This window comes from Centrocercus urophasianus, unplaced genomic scaffold (genome assembly GCF_019232065.1).
Source record: "Centrocercus urophasianus isolate 14NV4802_14NV808 unplaced genomic scaffold, USGS_Curo_1.0 seq_10, whole genome shotgun sequence".
Taxonomy (NCBI): Eukaryota; Metazoa; Chordata; class Aves; order Galliformes; family Phasianidae; genus Centrocercus; species Centrocercus urophasianus.
Genome location: NW_024884142.1, coordinates 45801882 through 45821291, shown reverse-complemented (window position 1 = coordinate 45821291; position 19410 = coordinate 45801882). Strand labels below are relative to the sequence as shown.

Below are 19410 nucleotides of genomic sequence, written 5' to 3'. Positions count from 1 at the left end.
GAGTAACCTCAGCAAGTACCTGCAGCTGTTTCACTCAGTAGGTATTTGATGGGAGGTATGAATCTTGTACAGAGGCATTTTTGTCCTGGCACAGGGAAGGGGAAGGAGAGGTATTAGGCATGCTCCTCTGTGCTGTTACATTGTGAACTCTTACACTGCGTGGTGTGAAGTGCTTACAGGCCATTGTCTGAGGATGCTCTGGGTCACCAGTGCTCTTGCAAACAGGTTAGGTATCTGGACTAGATATCAAATGGAGAAAAATGGCCTCTGTATTGATGGTCATCTTGATGAGAGGTACTGTGGGAATGTTTCTTAAAAGGCCTTGTTTAATATGCATTGCTGTTGCATGCCTATCATCAAAATCATCTCCATGAGAAACAAACATCAGTGCAATTGCTAGTAACCTTACTTAGAAGGTGAAACTGATGTTTATTTATTAGCTTTTTTTTTCCTTTTGTTTCCTTGGTTTTCTTAGTTTTATTCATAAAACGATTTGATTTATCCATGACATTGAAATGATGTGGAATTTGATTTCAAGATCTGAAACCTGGTTTCATAAAGCCTGGCTTCTGAGGAGCTGTTTTATTAACCCTTTTACGTTGCTAGAAAGTAGCTTTTGGTGTGCTTAAAAAAAATGAGGAGCCTTTTATATCAGTACACTAGTAATCAAGTATAGCAGCACTATATGCAGTAAATCAGGTTTCTGTTGACAGATGGCCAGGCTTGACAATGAGATTGGTGGTTGGAGCTTTATCTTAGCAGCATGGCCATTTTTCACTTACGTTACAGCTTTCACATTATCTCATGTTAGACTCTGCTAAAATTCATTCTTTCCTTGCTCAGTCATCCAGCAAAATATTGAAATCATGTATGACCTGGTGATTTTTAAATTAAAAATAAATCTGGGGGAGAACTGGAAAATTGTTAATGCAGTGAGTTGCAAAGCACAATTATTTCACTTATTTTATGAACAGGAGGGGAAATGTTCACACTGATGCATGCCTGCTCGTTCACACAAATGGGCTGATATTTTTGAGTTTAAGTAGTCCTTTGAGGCCATAGTCACATTGCTCTTCATGGATATGTGTGGGTTTTTGTTTTTTGTTTAGTGTTTAGCTTTGAGTTGAATTATTCATCAGCACGGAAGTCTTTTTTCATGTCTCATAGGGCTTCTTTGTTGTAGAGCTCTAGCCCATGATTTTATCTATTTTATCACTTTGATCTACCTGTTGAACCATGAGTTTTGCTTGCATTGAAGGGAAATGCACAGTTTTTTTTTTTTTTTTTAAATGAAACAGAAGAGGCCCTTTGCTAGAAAGGAGACTGAAAAATCCCTGCTTTGCCCAGCAAGGTCACTGCTACAGATCTTGGGGTGCTTGTATGTTGGTCACCAGGTCAGCTGCATCACGATCACATGCGCTTTGAAATCAGGGGAGAGGTTAAAGATAATAGCATACGGCTGAGCAGCGCAAATTGTGTAATGAGAAGGTCTCACATGGTGGGCTGGATGCTAACAGGCTAGCTGTGTGATAATACTCATACAGTGTTGTACCTAAGCTGTTAAGTGATTTTTTTTTTTTCTTGATTAAGGATAGTACAGTAGCTTTACTGGATCAAATTAAATTGTTGTTTAGCTTTGTAGCCTATCTCTAACAGCAGAAAGCAGTTGAAGTATGTAGCTCAGTACATGAGCAGGACAAACTCATGGTCACACCTTCCCAGAGTAGGCTTTCAGCCTTGACCTAATTTGTGGTTGGAGCTAAGAACCAACAGAGTCCATTTGCATAATTCTGTTAGTCTTTGCATTGACTTAAGCTTTTAATGACTACAGTTTATATTACATGAAATTCTGATGGTGATTACGTATTAGGGCCATTCCTGTGGGTTTCTCCCAGCATGGGACTTACAATTCTTCTACTATATTTTGCAGTGCCGTGGTTTCATGGGATTTCATTGGTATTCCTCATCAAAATATTGTGTAGTGCATTGGGAGCTAAGAGTTAATGCTGCAGTTCGATGGATTGTCAATATATTTCATGAGTTCTGGTTTCCTGGTCTCAGAAAAAAAGAACAAACTACAACTCCTAGATGACTTCATTTTTCCATTTTCTGTTTGGAATGTGCAGCCCAATGTGGGGCACTCCTTCGTTGTGGAAGCCAGACCAAACCGTGACACACGGTCAGGAAATTTCTGCAGTCCTGTAATAATGCGCTTTGTCTTCTCTCTCCTGCTAGCAAGGCATCTGCATCTTTTGATTCTGTTTGTTTATCATGGAAATGAACTGTCTTGGAAAAGGTTTTGGTTAGGAAATCCTTTGGGGCTGAAGACATAATTTGATTTAGTGCTTGTTAATTCTGGAATTTTTTCGTCACTCTTTTTGGAAATATTCCACCTTTGACCTCTTTAAAGCTTACTTCAAAGGAAAGGTATTTGAGGACTTTTGTTGTTTAAATTTTATAGTTGTTTGTGAAATTGTTATACATTACTACTGTAGCTCGTTAGTTTTTTTAAGATGTTTAGTCCTGTCTTGATGTGTTGTTTTGTCTGATGCTTCTGTTCCTTCTCCTAAGTAAGGACTGCACAACTATTGAGGGCTGTCATTATCACTGTGATAACATCATTATCACCTGCGTAAACCTTCTTGATTTTTTTTTTTTTGTTGTTTTACATAAAGGAGGGAGTTGTGTTTTGTTTTGTGTGTTTGAACACTGCTCTCTCACATTCTCTGTCTTATTTGTCTTCCTCTAAGTAAGTTGCTGTTGCTACTACTGCATCATGTCCTTGCTCAATCACTGCTGAGGTCCGTTTTGCAGTGTGAACCGTGGACTTCTTGGTTTGTCTTGTATTACCAATTTCTGTTTTTCAGTAACCTGGGATCAGAAACTGATAAGGAAACTTGACTTGGAACCACAAATCTGTCTTGCTAATTATGTGGTTTCTTTTTGAATCTTTAAATCTTCATTATGCATTAATGGTGCTCTATGGGTTAAAAATAGACTAGCTGAGGTACCTGTTTGATAAGGGTGATGATTACACTTAGAAATGTAAGTAGCAAACTAAAAATACTGAAATGGAGATGTTCTTTTATCAGTTAAGGAATAGTAATGATACAGAAGCACTTAAAAGGAGAACTCTAGAGAGGCTAATCATTTTCAGTAAATCCTAATTTGGACAATGGATGTGTTCTTTGGTTTTGATGATGTAATGGTTTATAAATGTTTCAGTAGCTCGAAGATCTTTAAATGTTATTTTCCCTGAAGATTGCTTCAAGATCTTAAAAGGTCTTGAAACAATGATAGGATAATAATGGGGCAGTCTCAGATTGGTTGATAATTAACTAATGGCACACACATTCAAGTCATATGTTAGATAAGGTTTCTTATGAAATAAGAATATTTCCTGTCATTTTGAATATGAAAACAGTTTATTCTCTAAATACATGCAGAGATGTACACTAACAATCTCATATGTGGGGAAAAGATTAGGAAGGCGGGGAGTAGATGTTATTTGCTTTAGTTCATACTGTTACTAGAAACAACTGAAATGCTAGTAGAAAGTGCAATAGTATGTAAAGCCTTTGCGAACTGTGTAGAACCAAGTTACAGGCCAGGTTGAGAAGAAATCCAACCCCCTTAACTCCCACTTCCTACTTCTAAGATAAATTTAGATTCTGTACAGTTGTTAACCTTGAAGTGATAAGCAGAATCAGGAAAATTCAAAGAAGCAGTTATTGAGAAGAACAGACTGATACCAGAGGATTGGTATTTTCAAAGGATTTCATTTAAATTGGAATACAGAAAGTGACTTAAAATAGTATCAAAGATATGTTGAGTTAATAAAACTTACAAATAGTGTGATTTTGTTAACTACGTAAGAATTAAATATAGGAATAGTATTTGAGCTTTTTAAGAAACACGCTGTTAAATAGTTACAAAGATCATGTTAAAACCTGCTGCAAGTCTTGAATGTTGCGTTGTGAAACAGTGTAAGCTTTATGGAAATCCCAGCATGTGCAAGAGCTCAGTGCCAGCAGAGCAGTGTTGTAGGCATGCAGGAGAGAAATGCTTAGAAAGCTAAGTTTCTTTCGTCTGGAAAAAGGTGCAGTTCAGGGGAGTACGATTAACGGCTGCAAAATCAGGACTGGCAAGAAGAGAAATCCTTTCTACTCCTAGAATTACTAGACTTAAGGGCCTTTTCAGTCTCCTCAGTGAACCATAATGAAAAGAAAGAAAAAGTGGTTCAGACAGCAGACTGTAGACAGTTGGAAGTCTGTGTCAGGTGGAGCTGGAGCTGTTGTAGATGTCAGATGTAAACTTAAGGAGATGAGGCAAGTTCTGTCTAAATGGGTGGGCATTTAGTTTGTTTCTATATTCCTAGGCAGATTGAATGTAAATTTTATGTTCTTTGGTTAAAAGAATATGACTGGACTGATTTAGGTAAATTTAGATAAAAATACACGTATGGAAAACCGTAAGGGAAATATCTGAGCTTCGGTGATGTAAGAGAGGGGCTCCTCTTAAGACAGTAAGCTGGCCCTTTCTGAGCTACCAGAAGAAGAGAAAGCCAAGGTATCAATGTGAGAAGAAAGGTACTTCATAAATTTACCTAATATTGTTCCGTGCATACTATGAAAAGTTTTTCCAATCTCTTAAGAATTCTCAGAAGCAAAACATGAATTACAACTTCAGTTTGAGGGAATGACTAGATTTTTTTTTTTTTAGCAGAGATTTAAAGATTGTTTATTAAAATGTGCTAGAAAAAGTAGACTAAATCTATAATTATAGAAAAAAGCCAGTTAATTTTTCTTTAATGGTTTTTTTTTTTTTAAACCTGCAACAGGTTGTGTTTGGTAGGCGGTGAAAGTTGCAACCAGATTGCCCTTGCATCTAGTGTTAAGTATGGAGGTTTGTGGGAGAGTTGGAGCCTGATTATTCTTGAGGTCCCTTCCAACCTAAGCCATTCTATGACTCCATGAAAGTCATTGAAATGCTTCCCCTGTGTAGGTTCATCATTTTTCACTTTGTGAAATGCCTTTGGAAAAACTTAGTGGCTCTTCGGAATTTAGAATGACTGTCCGTTAGCTATTTCATTCCTAGTTTATTAATACGCAGTGATATATTTTTTGTCTATTTCCATCTTTCTGATTTTTTTTTTCTTTGATGAAAACACTTTTACCACTTCATCATTATCGCTAATGATGAAAAATTGAGCCCCTTTGGAAATATAATTAAACATGAATAATGTTGCTTTTGTGTCAGAAACACTTTGTAAACTGCTGAATGTTCTCTTTGCTGATGGTAGATAGCAATTAAACAAAAGACTCTTTTGTTGTTTTTGTTGTTTTTTTGTTTGTTTGTTTGTTTTTTTTAAATACAGTTTGTTGAAAAGTTACTCCAAAAAATGCATTTTGGTAATGAACATTTTTTCTGCTTCTCAAAGGCTTGTCAATACAAATATATATTTTTAATTGCTAGGATAAACATGAAAAGGGTGTAAGCATATCCATCATATCTCTATCCCATTTCTTGTGAGATATTTATCAATTTGGTGAGAACAAAGAAAAATTAAGTTCCAGCAAAGTGATTACTGGCAAGACTTTAATAATTCAGTTGTGTAAATCACAATGCACTTATAGCTCTCAAAGGAATTCTCCAATTCAGTCAATCTCATTCCAGTCATCAAGCTGGGAAATTATAGTGTACAAAATGAATGTTGCCTCAACAAGTCCCATCATGACTAAGATGTCGGCCTCTAGGACTTCAGTCCCACCATGATTACTGGAGATTTCATGGATTCACTTTTCTTACAAATGACAGTGCTGGCTTCAACCCTTCTGTGGTGTATTTTCAGTTGTGTGCGTTCTGCCGTAAATGGCTAGCTGTGAATGTAGTATTTTTCTTCAATCTGGAGATTACTTGTGAGCATAGCACTGGCTGAGCAATAGGAAGATGGTGGTGGGAAAGAAAGTGAATGTTTAAGATATATAATATGTATGTGTCCCTAATTTTTTCTTTTAGGAATAGAACTCAAGACCTACAAAACTGAAATACTTCTAAATTGTCATTTGAAAACTTATATAATTTCTAACTTGATGGATTTAATTTTGTTAGACAATTTGGGACATAATTTCTGGGGGCATGTTAAAACAAGAAAAAATAAATTAGTATCAAATTTTATAAATGAAAATAGCTGATATTATTGTTTATCAAATAAAATTTGTCAGCCTAATCTAAGCTGGTGACTGCAGTGTACTTCTCCATTGCAAGCAGAGGGCACATTGCAGAAGCTGCCTTTTCAGCAGCAAGGAGAAGGAAAGGCCCCCTTGATTTTAACAAGCTACAGGACTGGGGAGCCTGAACAGTACCTGAAGTTGCCCTACCCTTAGTGTTCTACTGAATAAAGAATAAAGTCACAGAATTTTGTCTCCAATGTTTTTCTACATCTAAAAAGCAAATTCTGCGATAATTTAGCTCTTAACAAAGTAACATAATTCTTTAAGTTTGCTCCTTCCCTTTTTATTTTTTGTTTAAATTTTTTGAAGTTTACTTTTCCACTGTTTTGCTTTCTTATGTTACATTCTGTGAGCAGCTTTTTGTTCTACCATGCTTGGTATTTAGCTTTACTAAGTATGCTAAGTATACTACGTATTACATACTTTACTAAGTATGATCTAAACTAGTGTGGAAATGTACTTTTAGCAATGTATTATTACAATAAACTGTATGTACATATAAGATGCAGAATTTTTTTTCCAATGAATAACCCTATTTCTAGGAAGTTGATGTATTTTGACTTTTTTTTTTATCATTCTCTGCAAGATAGAAGCTATCTTCAGAGTAAGGTGATGAAAATTTAGCAGATGCTTGGCATTTCCACAAGCAATGAAAGAATTTGGAGGTTAATGTGCTGTATGAGTTCGTGCTATAAATTTCCTTTAATTGCATTTAAGTCTTGGGTAGAAAACTAGCTGTCTATAAATTCATGAAGACTTTCTTTGCGATAAATATATAATATTTTTCAGCCAGTGCTGAATTTTTCATGAAATGTTTGTGACTAACCTCATTGCTTTTTTTGGAAGCATTCTACTCATCAGCAAGGTGGCATGCAAATTTTTTATTATCCTTGATTACCAAGATTATGAAAAGCTGGTGGCGTTCCCCTCCTGTCATATAGCAAGGTCTGTCAGCCAGTGAAGTTTAAAACACTATTGCTAATCAGCTACCTTGGAGTGCCTGATTCAACTTGTCAGAGTTACAAAATTGACTTAAATTGTGGTGTATAAATAAAGCTCTGGATGGTTCTTTTTGTCAAGATTTTTCTTTTTTAGGGTTTTTGTCTATACTTGGAAGGCATAAGTACCCCTTACATAAGCAGCTGAAGTTTTGTCATCCTTTTCACAGTTTTTGCAAGATCCTAAGAGAAGAGTCTAAGAAAAATTGTGAATATCACAGTACCAGGCAGCCAGCAATGGTACACTCTCTCACTCTGCTCATAAAAGATGTTTTTATTTTCAGGCAAAGTGAATTGAATGAGATTATGGCAAAAATCAATGATAGACACTTGAAGTAGATAGAAGAAAGCAGGAACTGGTAATACTCTGAAATTCATTATGCAGATTCTGAAAAGATTCAGAGTAATTAATTGCACAGTGCAAGGGGTTTTCAGACTATAAGTAAGTGAAAAGGAAAGAAAAAGGATAATAGGGCAGTGTTGAATCAGTATGAGAACTTCACTAAAATCTCTGGTATTCAAAAGCTGGAACCAACCCACTTTCTAAACAGCTTTGCCTTTAACAGTCAGGGACTTTGATTTAAACGTCTGAACTCGTTGCTGCACTAGAAAGATGTAGTGTTGCTAGGTATTTTTGCTGGACATTGTACACTTCATTACATTATTATTTTTTTTCCCTAAAAAAGCTAGTGTTGAAAAAAAGTGCTGAGAATTATGCAGCCACTTATTTTTTCGTCCTTTTTTTGACTTCTATTATTTAGGGCATGATGAAATGCTCTAGAGGAAAGTTGTTTTGAGTTTGTAGCATGGTGTGCACGATGTGTTACAGGGTTTTTTGTTCTTTTTTTTTTTTTTTTTTTTTTTTTTAATATATTTGTTAAGGTTTTCTTTTTTTTTTTTTTTTAATGCTAAGTGGTGAACAAGCCTGAGGCTTGGAGCGAAGTCCAAAGGTTTTCTTCATCCACAGAAGTGTCTGATAGAAATCCTTTGTTGACTGGTGGTATGACCTTCTCATAGGAAAGTAAATGCCTCATATCTTTCAAATTCTCTCGCCTGGTACATAGTTCTGTTCTTTAGTTTAGACTTTGAGGTGACATTGACAAACTAACTGAGGTGGTTCTTGAGAAGGAAAAAATATTCATAATTCCAATATGGGAGAGTAAAGTGTCTCAGTTTCTTTGAACTGGAATCACACTCCAGTCAATTATTCAAGTTCTGTGTTAAACAGTACTGTTGATTCTGAACTTCAAGATGAGGGTGATGGAGCACTGGAACAGGCTGCCCGGGGAGGTTGTGGATTCTCCTTCTCTGGAGATATTCAAGACCTGTCTGTACACCTACCTATGCAGCTTGCTGTATTGGCCTGCTTTGCAGGGCCTGTTGGACTTAGTGACCTCTGGATGTCTCTTCAAACCCCTACAATTTTGTGATTCTGTGATTTTTCCACTTTGTCCAAAAGGTACTGCAAAGAATTTAAAGATAGCTCATTGCCACTTCTTTCCCCATTGTCCTTGCCTCTTCCTGCCAGTGAGGTAAATAGTAGCCCTGTTCTGGCTATTCTGAAACGCCAGAGAACAATTTTCTGGCTATGGGGTAGAGATGGGAAGCTTGCAGACTAATCAGTGCCCTGTGGGATGTCATACAATGGTGCTGTCAGGTGGAGAGCACTCTGGGATCCAAGCCAGGAGCTACTGCTCTGCAGACTTTGCTGGCATTATTTCACTCTTTGAAAGATCTCTCTCTGTCAGTCATGCAGCTCCTTCACTATTTTCTAAATGTCTTTATGTACATCTCCCAGAAGGTTTAAAGAATTGGTACAAAACTGGTTGGAATGGATTACTTCTACAAAGCACTGTGGCTGCTGAGAAGAAGCCCTGTGCAGTCCTGTAAGCCTATCTAGTTTTCTGCATGACATTGTGTGTCATAATGTCATAGAATTACAGAATTACAACATTGGGTTGGAAGGGAGCTCAAAGCCCACCCAACACCAACCTGGCACCATGGGCAGGGCTGCCCCCCCACCAGCTCAGGCTGCCCGAGGCCCATCCAACCTGGCCTTGAGCACCTCCAGGGATGAGGCATCCACAGCTTCTCCGGATAGCCTGTGCCACTGCCTCACCACCCTCTCAGTAATGAATTACCTTCTAACCTAATCAAAATCTTCCCTCTTCTAGTTTTAAACTGTGTCTTCAAGGTCTGCTGATGTCTTTTGCACATGGTCTACTAGACCTTTTCATGTACTCCATGTACTTTTTTTTCCCCCGGTATAGGGTTCTGTAGCTGAAAATGTTTTGGGTAGACAGCTGCTGTTTTTGCAGGTACCTGTGCCTGAATAGCCCCCAGCCCTGCCTGCATCTCAACCAAATAGCAGAGTGGAAACCCAGCCCATGGCTCTGCCTCCATGTGGGGCTGCAACAACGTTGGTTGGCATCTTCAAGGCAGTTCAGGGGAGCATCGATTTGCCCCCAGGAGAGCATGGGTGGAGTGGGCACCCTGCTGCAGAGTTTTGGCTGTGTCATTTCCCTGCCCTGCTGAAGGCTAGCTGTTCTTGCCTTTACTGGGGATGATGTTATGTGGCTGTTCTGTAACCGTGTAAGTTAGCTACAGAAGTTTTCTAACATCGGATTTTTGTGTTGACTGATTGAGCTTTTGCTTGGATAACAATTAGAGCAAAACGTAGACTTAGCTTGCTGTGCCAAGCAATGAATTTATCTCTTGGGCTGTGCGTTCTTCTATAGGTGTTATCTGTGAAAAGACAAAGTTTTTTGTCTATTCTCTTTTGTTGAATGGTGCAAAATACTATTTTTTTATTGTGCTATATACACAATGGTATGTGTAGGGACTAAAATTTCAATGCTGCAGGTTTTTAGCTCTTCAAATATGAGATATAAGGTTGTCACCTTGGAGGCAGTAGAATTTTTCTGCTCTTTAAAGAGCAAAATCATTTACAAGGAAGGAAAGTATATTTGTTCAATCTGAATGATTTTTGAGATAAGCCTTTAAAAAAAAAATCCTTTAGTGCCAGCCTTCCCAGCGTAATTTTGAAGCATTGGAAGAGAAATCAAATGTTAAGGATTTTATGGTGGCATTCTAATGGTATTTTTGAACTATAAGACAGAACTAAAAAGTTTTGTAATGCAGCAGTTGTGTTGGTTTCTGGTGACGTTCTACTGGCTTTTGCAGGAGTCAGAAGAAACAGATTGCACCACGTTCACTAGCAGGTGTACAAACTGCCTGCTGGAACATTTCTAGTTTGCTTTGCCAACAACAGAAGAGATGAGTGTATTGTATCTTCCAGCTGATAAGCTACAGCAGCAAAATGCTTTATGTCCAGCATGTGTGTTGCAGTAAGTGAGGCTGCCCTTTAAGCATGTGTTATGCACACATCCTGTAGCTTTGGTAGGTTTGGTTATTAGCAGATTTGTTAGGATCAGTTTATCTTCAGAATTTACTGATGAACTTAAATTTATTCATTTGAAAATAAAGAAGAAAGTCTCTAACTTTGTGGCCTTTAAGGCAGGAAAGGAAGCAGGTAATCTTTCCTTTGCTCTTTTTTCTTCTTGTGATTTTAATAGGTACACATGCTCATGTACTCTCACACAAAACCCTACTTCTCTCACATGTTGTCTTCATTGTGGTTGGATGATTACAGTAAAACCTTCACAAAATGAGCTAAGAAACAATTGCAGTGTTCACAAGTATGCCTCTTTATTTGTTTTTGAATTGCATTACATTTACATCAACGAGAGGTGCACTTCTTTCTGGCTGTGCTGCAGGTTGAATTGCTGGCAGGGTGGGCAGAAATATGGTAGTGTTGGCTTCCCTCTTCTCCTTCCCTCACAGTTTCAGACAAAGGAATCTTGACACTGTTTCTTGCTGTGCCACCATTCCATTCCATGTTTTCCCAATTACTGCCCTAGGAAGGTGTTTCAGAGAGATCAGTGTTGGTGTTGCTCCCTTCCCCCCCTTCTCCCTACACTGACATAGGTCCCTCCCTTGCTTTATAATCACACATTTCCAGAATGATATTTGATTTTCTCTATTGGCAGAACAAATATATGGTGCCCTTTATGCTACGCTTGTACTTTTGCAGAATAAACAAACCAAAACAACAACAGATTTCTTAAAAAAAATAAAATAAAATAAAAAACCCTACCATGCTGAATAAGAATTTCTGCTACGTGGATGGAATAGGTAAACAATTTTGTAATATGCCAAAACTTGTGATATGCTGTCAGTGTGGTGGTGTTTGTTGTTATTCCTACAAATTAAAAATACCAAGCAACTTACAAAGCATTGTAGTCAAATTTCTATGCTACCAAAGAATATTTTCTCAGTAACAGACCTTGAGAGAAGACCAATTGTTTTCTGTCCATCTTAACACAGAAATCACAGAATGAAGTTTGTTTGAAATGTCTCTATTTTAGTCAAAAGCTGCAAACTCCAAATCTGATGATGGTATCTGTGTCATGGAGGTGAATGTATACATGAACATGGCTATCCATATGCCTGTTTTTTTTCTGCTTTCATTTTTATGAGGGTAAAAATAACCTTATATTCAGTTATGGAACCACATGTTCAGTGAACAATGAAAGAGAACTTAACGCCAGCTGTCTAGTGTTCCGCAAAGAGCTACATCATCAGATATTCTTGGTTGTGTTGAATTTGTTTTGAATTACATTGCCCAAGTGTCAATTTATTACTAAATTGTCCAAAGGATAACGTGTAGCATCATCAGTATCTTTCACAAAGCCGTGCAACTGGTTTCAGTTTTATCTCTCTCTTGATTCAGAAATTTAAGTGAAATAGAACGTGGCATGCATCTAAATATATTACTTGTTTACAGATGTTAGATAAATATTGCATTGAAATTGAAAAATGTGCTAAGTGGGTATTTTGTCACAACAAAGCAGTTAAACTACACACGTGCATTTTCTTTGGCTGCAGTTTTATGGACCCATAAGTTAGCTTCAACATATTTGACTGAAGAACTGCCCCCCGAAATGAGTTTTTTCCTTTTTCAAGACTATGTAACAGTAGATATTTCCTTTTCCAGAGTGCATGAACTGTGTGTGTGTGTGTGTGTGTGTGTACTTTTCAAGAGTCTCATGTGTGATAAAGCACCATTGTGAAAAGTGTGCTTGTTTCAGGATCTGGTTGACTGTGGACAGATACCGGATGGGGAAGTCTGCTGAAATGCAGATAGAGTCTTCGTGTTTCTATTCCTAAAGCGAGCGAGCATTTTCGTTTTGGCGTATATATTTTTTGCTTGCTCTCAAAATGGAGTGCCAGTATCAGTACAGGCAATAATGTTCATGTCTTTTTCTGAGTATCTGAGAACCATCAGTGTAATACAGTTGCAGATACTTTTAATAACTACATGCAAGGTTATAATGTTACTCAAAAGTGAAGTCATCCTTTTCTCCAGTTTAATTAGATTGTTAATTAAAATGGGAAAAAATGGCTTTTTCATTTTAAAATCCATGCTGATTTAGCTACTGTAGGCCAACTGTGGGGTTAAAACTGGTTCTATAAGAACTGTGCATGGCCAAGACTGCAAAGCTGTTTTTGTGCTAAGAGCACTTGAAATACAAGCACGTTGGTTGTTTCATTTACCAGGCACTGTTTGGCTAATGCATTTCAAGTCCTTGTACTTTCACAATGACCTTTCCTGATAAGTTTGTGGAAAATAGTTTGGGTTGGGCTGGGATGGAGGCAAAGCATACAACACAAATGTGTTTTCTTTGTTTGTTTTTTTATTGTGCTGGTTTGCAAATACTTTTTGGTGGCATTTCCCATATAGGCAATTTCTTCTATCATCTGTCTTTTTCTGGTTTGTTCTAACTTTGTGCTTCTCTCTGCATTTTTGGCAGCGAAGGAGGTTGTGGAGTTTTGAAGCAAACAGTGAAGAATAGATCTAGTTGAGAAGTAGCTTTTGTGGTTTTTTTTTTTTTTTTTCTTTTTGTTTGTTTCTTTTGTTTCTTCCATTTTTTCTCTTTTCCAGTGATACCAGCTGGCTGGCACAGTGCAGGTGCAAGGCTGTAGCCTTGCTGTGGTTCAAGGCTGCCTGTACAGGCAAAACTAGAGCTGCTTCATTTGGATGAGCCTCATAGGCAGTGTGTTGGCCTGATATATTTGCTACTCTTCCCCTTGTTACTCTTTGGCTTCCTCCTTCAGCAGATTCTTGCCATGACAGGAAAACAAAATAACGAATAGTAATAAAATAATAATAAATTGTAAACTGCCAAAACAAAACCCAGCTCAACCAAGTAGGAAAAAGATTGTTGATGTGTGAGGTTAGTGGGTTTGCTATGTCTGCTGAGAAGTGTGATGATTCCCCAAATGCTGTGGGGAGCAGGACAGGGTAGTGTAGCTAGGGTGGGATTGGGATGAGACAGCCTGGCCTCTGTGTAGCCAGGTCAGCTCTGCTCTACCTTCAGTGCTGTGACCAGATTTGATAAAGCAGGTCTACAGAAGAGCAAGCTGGAACTCAGACCTCCTTATTGATTTGCACTGCAACAAAAGCAATTAAGATCTGGGAGATTATTTTCTCAGCAATGGTTGGTAGATCTAGCTTGTGCTGGAGCTGTTCAGAGACAAGTCTGCGTTATGCAGGTGTCCAGTGTTCATGCTTGGGAATGGAATTTTCCTAACATGTAACAGATTCCAACCTGTGCAAGGTCTTTCTCTTGGAAATCTTTAGGGTGATAAATTGCAGGAAAGGCTCTGTGAGTGCAAGCAGTGCACAACTTGCCCAGCTTTGTCAAGTTAACCCCAGGTTCCATAGCAGACTTCATAGTTGTGGATTCCTCTCACCTGTGACTACAGCACTTCCTGGAGAAAGTAAAACCATTGAGTGGCAAGGGCCACTCAATCACTGGATGGATTGGCAGGGACCTATGGGTTTCATGTGGCCCAACTCCAGCATGAGCAAAACACTGAGAACCATGCTCAGGAGGCTTTGAAGAGGCTTCCTCCCAGGAAGGAGACCTTACAGCTTCTGAGCAACTGTGCCAGTGCTTGTTACCAGAATAGTACAGAAGTTCTCACTGATGGTCCAGTGGAACTTTTTGTGTTTGAATTTGAGCCCATGGTCTCTTGTCTGAGCATTGCTGAAAGGAATCTGGCACTGTCCTCTGCGCCTTCCTCCTTCCCTCCCCTTCAGGTATTTGTAGAACCTCAGCCTTTCCACATAGGAAAGATGCTCCATCATCATCATTATCTCTATGGTGCTTTGTTGGTGGTTTCTGGCTGCATTGGGCAGTGCTGAGAAGTTGGCCTGAGATATAGCTTAGCATCTGAATACTTTAAAAGGTTGCAAGAGGAGAGGGTTATTAGCAGAGATTGTTAGTGGCTGGAGTACTAAAAACCTGAAGGTGAAGGCAGGCAAAAAACAATGGGAAGCTGTAACTTTGGCTCCCACATCTCAACGCTGGGATGTTAATAATGGGCAGCAAATCCTTCCAGAGGCGTTATTTACTGCCTAGTGAAATTGCCTCTGGAGTACTGATAGCTAGAAGTGCATGCAGGAATATTTCTGGGGCACACTTTATTTTTTGCAATAAAAGTTGATGATATTTGCTTTCGAAAAATAGTATCAAAATGAGATTAAGATCTGCTTTAAGAGTAGTCAGTGTGTTCAAGATGTGTTTGTCTAAAATCTGAATTTGGGGTTACTGTTAATCCTTTAAAAATCAGAACAAAAAAAAAAATAAAGTTTTTCATGAGAAGAAAAAGCATATAAATTGAAAAATTTAATAACTTGAACATTTTTTTTGTTAGATTCTCTAGATTCTTTTAGAGGAAGAAGGGAGAAATACTTAATATATATGAAACTCATATAGGGAAATTGCGTACCTGCACGTGGAACTGTGTAAAATCTTGAAGCTGAAATTGTTGTTTTTTTTTCCAAACAATTCCTGTAAGAGTTAGATGAATATCTGAAATGTTACCCAAGAAAAATTACCAGATGTTAAAGGTAGACTTACAGTTTTTCACTGATATCTCTTGTGGTTTAAAATCATAATAATTTATTAAAGGAAATAACACAGTTTGTGTTTAAGTTAAAACACAGTTTTGTTTCACTGCTTTGCTTTTATTATTTCAATTACAGCAATTTTAAATGTAGTAAATTTTCATAGTGTACAAAGGAGCCTTACAGGAGTTCTTAATTGCTTTTCTAAATGCTTAGACTTCGTATAAATATTTTGATTCAAGTTGATTTATAATTTTTAACAATGTTATTTAATGTTGAGGGGTTTTTTTGCAGGTGTTTCCTCTTGTAGTTTCACAGTGATGATATTTAAGATAAAGTGTACAATTTAAAGCTGTTGAAACTGTTTTACCTCTGCTCCAGTCTAGTTAAAATTGAAGCTGACTGCTTAGAGAATAAGAATAAAAATCTTTTGCAAAGCTAAAACTGATTTCCTGTCCCCAGATACTATGTATTCAGGAAGAAAAGTTTTGTAGATCTATTTTTTGGCACAGTATTTTCAAATCATGTGGAAAAGGTGCTTAATGAGTCTCTATTGAGAAAAATATTCTTGAGTAATATTTTTTTTCGGGAAAGGATTGATATTCTCCTGGCATTCTCCACAGAGAATTTTTTCTCGTCCTACTTAAAATAAGGTTGTGTTCTGCAGATTTTATTAGTAAATCTGTATGTGATTATTTGTGGGCTTTAATATGCTTTCAGTGATTGCTAGATGACATACTCAAGCTTTGATTTTCTTTGAGTTAGGAAAACACATCAAGTGGCTGCCACTTCATGAAAGTTCCCATGTAGCAGTGGGAATAGTGTTTCATATTCTCTTATTTTTATTCCAGGGGCAGGTAGCAGTAATTAAAGGCAACATTAAGGATAGTGTTTTGGTTTCACTTTCAAGTTTTCTGTCCCAAGCCAATTAAAATGAAAAATACCCCCATCTCTTTGCTTCCTGATAGTGAGTTGGTGTGCTATCTCTTCTCCATTGTATTTGGTAGTAGGTAGCTCTGTGCAGTGTGAGATACCTCCTCTGTCAATTTGTGCAGAATTCAAACTTCTGGCAGCCGCATTCTACCTTGTTTCCCTCTTTACCTTTTACCTAATTTCCAAATTCATCACCTGTACTAAGCTTTCAGTATTTTAGTACTACAAATGAACCTGTGTTATTTTTCTCAGCTGAATAATTTCTTGCTTCAGACTTGTTTTTTTCCCTTCAAATGAGCTGTTCCCATTGTGCTGTTTTAGGCTGCTTTCTAAGAATGATTGATATTGAGCCAGTACGCTGCTGCTAGTGTAGACTGAGGAGAACAATGGTCCTGAAAACAAAAGTAGCAACAACTCAGTCTGAGCAGCAATTGCTCTGTCTCTTCTGGTTAGCTGCGGCATCCCAGGATGTACATTTCCCAAAGTGAAATGTAAACCGTTTTTAAGAACTGGTCCCCAATAGCCAATTTAGATGTTCTGTACGCTGTTAATCCTTGTCATGTCATATATGCAGGTATATATGCATCGCTGAACCCAGCCTGCTAGAGCGTTTGGTAACGCAGATTCTATATCTACATGCATCATTGCAGCAGCTCTGTGTTGTTAGCGTTGCAGAGAAAAGATGATAAAATCTGTTGTGTGAGCAGCGTGCTATAAAGTTGAAGATAACTGGGGGGGGGGTGTGTGTGTTAAAAGCAGTCCATTAATACCTTGCCAGTGAAATAAAATCTGACTTAAGTATGTAAACCCAAGCCAGGAATAAAATATAGTACGGTGTAGCTGCTGACAGACAGCTACATCCATACATTGAAACTGCAAGTTAGCAGGTCCCCCAAGTCCACTGTGCTTTGTTCAGCCTCTGTTTTTCAACTTCGTAATACACTGAACAATTCAGATTTGCTTAATATGACAAGGGAGGTGGATACGTTGTCCCTGCTGTGTGTGTTAGTCCACTGGAGGACCAAATTAGTGTATACTAATATATATATATAATAATGTATACTTAGTGTATACTAAGCTCAGTGCAGCTGGAGAATAAAGGGATTATTTATAACACTGATACAACTTTCTGCACAGTGAAGGTTTTTGATGAGATGTATATTACTTAGCATACATTTTCATACAACAAACAATGAAAATAACAAAACACACTTATTTTGTATGCTCAGCTGCTATATGGCACTGGAGCCCATGGAAAAAAAATTAATACTGCAGTACACAGTGTCAGTTAGCAGCTGTGAGACCTAGCATTTTTAGGGTTCTGCAGTGGTTACTGTTATTTCCAGAATTTGGAGTGGCAGGAGGAGATATTTGCTTATATTAATCTGCTGCTGTAATCTCACCAGTTCACAGCAGAGACGAATTTAATTGCCATTTAACAGCTATATGCTTTTAATTGCTATGTATACTGGTACTTTTGCATGCTTTTTGAAGAATACATCTGGTAAAAGTAGTTAGCCTCCTGGCCTAGGTATTTTTTTCCTGGGCTGCTTTCAGGAAAAGCTCTTCATGCATCAGGGCACCGTTGGCTTTCTGTTATGACCTGGAGGCTTGCTTCTGCTTTGAATGAATTCACCCCATTTGTGTCCTGTGTGTTGTATTTATTACTTGCTGAGTAGCAAGTTCAGAAGAAAACTGAAAAATTCTCACAAAGATACAATTGACACTTTTCATCTGAAAATAGTTTCCACCAGAAAAAAAGAGAAATCATTACTCCAGGTGTGTATTTACAAATGGCATCCAATTGTGTCATTTTAGTTCAGATTATTTTCACTCATTCAAGAGACCAGGCTGGGAAGGATCAGAGATGACAGTTGTACTAATATGAGCCGCAAGAGTTTTGCAGTTTGTCTGCCAAAGAGACAGCTGAAATATAGTGAAAAAGCAATTACTTTTCTCAAGATAAAAGAACCTTATGAGACAGATATGTGATTTTTTTTTCAGTACGTTTAGGCCAACTTCCCAAATTAATATGAAACAAAATAGTAAAAAGATCCTATTATGGCTATGCAAGTCTGTCCACATAGCCACATCTGTTAGACTTGTAATGTCTTCTCTCTCTGATTTCTGAAGGGCAAAGTCATACAAATTTTGCATTGTGTAGCAGGTCATGAGTATGTATGTAAAATCTGTTATAATAAATGATGTGGATTGATTTATGTTTAGTTATTCAGCAGCACCTACTATTGAATACTTCTTCATTTTGTATTTTTATTGCCAAATGTATCTCTATGCGCTTTTAACCACTGGTTCAGTAAGAATGCCCTCAACTTGGACTGTTTGTGATCAGCTGTACTAGGTAACTACATGCAGACAAGACACTAACATTTCCTGATGAGTATAAATACATATTTATTCAAGTAGCTGAAGCTGTTAACAGATGGCAGATGGAAGTGAAAATATAATACGTGATGCTCCTTCTTTCTGCATTCTTCCCTTTTCCTTTATTTGGGAAAAGCAGAGAGAATTAATATGTGTTTTTGAAAAGTGGATGTAACTGCTCTGCCAATGAGCTTTCAAACAATGTACTTCCAACAAAAGTGTTTTAATGTTCTCATACGTTTGCAGGGTTGGAAGATGTTAAATAATAGTTCAGAGAAAAACATTATAGCAACTCTTTGTCATTTATTAGAGAAGAACAGAGATAGTTGCAAGACAGAACGTCAATCAGGATGTGAAGTGAATTTTTTTATTCATTTGAATAGATAAGTACTTCATTCTGCTTGTTACAGGGATGTTGAAATACTTAACATATGCTGTACCGAACAATGCTTGCTAAACAATTGTGAGGAACTTATGAAATCTTAACCCCCTAACTTTTTTTGAGGAGATGATGGAAAACCTTCCTTGAAGCACATGAAGCAGTACACCTCTTCATCAGTCACTGTGCCTGAAGGGTCATTTGGTCATTGTTCTGTACACTGCAGCTACTTAATCATCTACATTTTTGATCCTTCATTTGAGGTGATCTTAATTTTAAAGTTTATTTAAGGCCATTGATCATTCGAATATTCAAGTACTTCTATTTTTAATAGGAAACATGTGAGATGGATTGAGGATGACAGTAACTTGAAAATATTTGATATTGATTGCCGTCTCCTTAAGTTTGTGTGAGCTGCAGATACTCTTAAGCAACTTGCATAGGATTAGCTGTCAGAGATGAATTTTGGGAACTCTAGCTTCTGCAGAGATTTAATTTTTCAGTTTCACT

General features: G+C 37.5%; 1 protein-coding gene across 1 annotated transcript in view; it reads left to right on the top strand.

Moving 5' to 3' along the window:
- The window catches only part of PTPRK (protein tyrosine phosphatase receptor type K), a 397462-nt gene that overhangs the window by 135453 nt on the left and 242599 nt on the right, over positions 1-19410 (top strand). The gene's annotated exons all lie outside the window — the stretch shown is intronic.